This window comes from Megalops cyprinoides, chromosome 19, assembly GCF_013368585.1.
Source record: "Megalops cyprinoides isolate fMegCyp1 chromosome 19, fMegCyp1.pri, whole genome shotgun sequence".
In the NCBI taxonomy this organism is placed as follows: domain Eukaryota; kingdom Metazoa; phylum Chordata; class Actinopteri; order Elopiformes; family Megalopidae; genus Megalops; species Megalops cyprinoides.
Genome location: NC_050601.1, coordinates 27,443,817 through 27,446,815, shown reverse-complemented (window position 1 = coordinate 27,446,815; position 2,999 = coordinate 27,443,817).

The following is a 2,999-nucleotide window of genomic DNA, read 5'->3' as shown; positions in this document are numbered from 1 at the left end:
GTGCGTATTTTTGTGATTGCGAGTGGTGTCTGTTCGTGCCTGGGTATCATGCACTGAACTAGGCTGCTAGGCTAAAATAGCACATTCTGACTGCTAACATCTCTACCTACTTTAATGAGTTAATCTTTAATGTTTCCTTGATGAAAGGGCCACATACAAATTATTAAATTAAAACTGTACTTAAATTACACTACTGTCATTTAACACTATTGTCTAGACTCTAGAAGGATTAACAATTTTATCATGTTATACAAAAGCATATACTGAGGCAAGTACCTGGCAAGGCAAGTAGACTCTACCTGGACTGTTCAGACTCTACCTGGACTGACCCAGCACACAATTGCTGCCCCCCCTATCAGTGCTGTCATAAATTGCTGTGCTTTTTAAATTGTGCTTTTTAAATTGTCTCTTGTTGCCGCCTTTACGCTGACGCTCATTGCGCCGTTTGAAGTTGTTGAAGTTTGCCGTTTGAAGGTGTATCGTATTAGTTGCCCTATAGGCTGTAATTGTACGAATCTGATAGTACTGTGTCCTCAAACAGACCTCGCTCTCTGCCGAGAACTGTCTCATTGTGGAACTGTACACATCCTGTCCCTGTACTGTCGCTATACTTGCTGTATGCACTTTTGTTAGTCGCTTTGGATAAAAGCGTCTGCTAAATAAATAAATGTAAATGTAAATTGTAGGGTACCTTGCCCAAGGGAACACCAGTGCCCCAGCAGGGATTCAAACCAGCAACCGTTTGGTTTTGAGCCCTGCTCCTTACCACTACACTACACTGCTACTAAATTGACTATCTTTATAGTTCAATTGGAGTTGAATTGGAGGTTTGCTAACTGGAACTGAGTTATTAATAGTCATAAGGATGTTATTGCCTGTCACACTCTGATGAGGCTGAGTTTATGCCCTCAAATGCATTATGCTGAGGACCATAGATCTAAACTGTATTTGGTTCCTTCTACAGTATACTGATTGTATGTCATTAGAAAATGTGTAATAGATTCCTTTGAACATATTAAAATGAGACATACCATGCATTGTTACTTTATTCTGTTCTAATCTCGGCAATAGATTTATTCTGTTTATTCCGTTCTAGTCCTATGCAATTCAAATACATTTATTTTAGGTGATTAAGAAGAATACACCCACAACCATTATATACAAAAATACACTGATCTAGGATTAGTGCTTGAGGGCAGACCTCCAGCAGCAGAATCTGCTGTCACTGATCCAGGTGTCACTAGAGCACAACCATTGCTGGGGCTGTTTTTTTAAATTGGTCACTGTGTTGGTTGTGTCAGATACCATTATTATCTTCCTGTTTCACACACATTAACACCCCATACAGTCAAAATTACCCAGATATTATTTAATTTTTAAATGCACATGGGTTGCATACTTAGATACAGACAGACAGTGAGGGGCTATGCTCTAAAAAATACAATTTCACCACAAAAACATTTAAGCTGAAGGACCTGTGAGATATTAAGGTTTTAGATTTCTGAGATCTCTTGATGAAAAAAGCAGACACAGCTGTGTTTCCATCCTGTCCTCTCAATGGTAAATGGATAAAATTTATTGTCAAATCAATAACTTTAACTGTACTGAATTTATAGTCAGATCTACATGGCAAATGACTGTAACATGCATACTCTTGCAAAAAAAATAAGTGCTAAAAATTAAACCTCATCTAATTGTAAATATATTGCAAAATACACTACATATATTTGACTTTTTTGCAGCTGCTTTCACGTAGGCAAGTTTATTAATGCCAAATAGTGCATTATTTATTTTGCATACATTAATCTATGTCAAAATTTCAGCACCCACACCCACACCCACACCCACACACACTCTCTCACACCCACACCCACACACACTCTGTCTCATACACACAAACACATACATCATCTCATTCATATATTACTAATCTCAATTTAGCCAGATGGCTCACTCAGCCCTGGGTCATGATCAAGACACACACACACATACACTTGCTTTACCCTGTGTAAAACCCAGGTTCCCCTTGTAATGACCATTAGAAAAAAATAAACAGAATAAGTGTTTGGTTGGACCATGGCTGAATGAAATAATTTTATAATCAGGCCTGAAGAATTCTAATGAATGCTAAATGCTTGGTGTGTCCAGCCAAACATTTTTTATGAGTGTAATTATCACAATAAACCCACTGCACAGAATCATGCACAGCCAACAAGGCAAATATACACAAATGAAATGACCTGACTGGCCCTGTAAGCCAGGCTCAGGGATAGCAGAGGACTGAGCTCTGTGGGGAAAATCAGTGGCTCTGATTGGCTCTCAACAGAGGGGTTTGGGTCCACAGTGAATACGACCCTCGCCTTTCCTGCGCCCACTCTATTCGGTAGAGTCACCTGCAGCCCCTGCCCCCTGCCTTCATTGGTGCTGTCGTCAAAATCAAAAATGCCAGCTTAAGTTGTTAACCTGAGCGCCGTCAGTCATTGGTCACAGAAACTCAAGGTTGGATTGGAGGAGTGCGACAGGGGATTAAACTATTTTTATTGCAAAGCCACGTGTTCGCTCTGCTCAGCAAGAGGGAGGGAGAAGGACACTGCTGTCACTGTCTGGCTCACTGGCTCCCCGTCCACAGCAGGTGACAGACGTCCCTTCAGCCTGGGCCCACGCTGCTCCCTCGAGAGCAGAATGCCAAGGCTGCCATGGGTTTCATGGAGTTCTACCTGGAGATAGACCCTGTGACTCTGAACCTCATCATCCTGATCGCCAGCTACGTTATCCTGCTCCTAGTCTTCCTCATTTCCTGCATCCTATATGACTGCCGGGGCAAGGACCCCAGCAAGGAGTACGCCCCGGAGCCCGCCCCCACACCCACCCCATCACCCATCCGGCTGGTTGTCATGCAGAGCTCGCCTGCTCTCGCCCCCTGGGACCAGACCAAGGTGGTGGCTGCATATAAGCCATGCAGTAGGGCTTCTCAGGAGAAGAGGACCACCCTGGTCTGA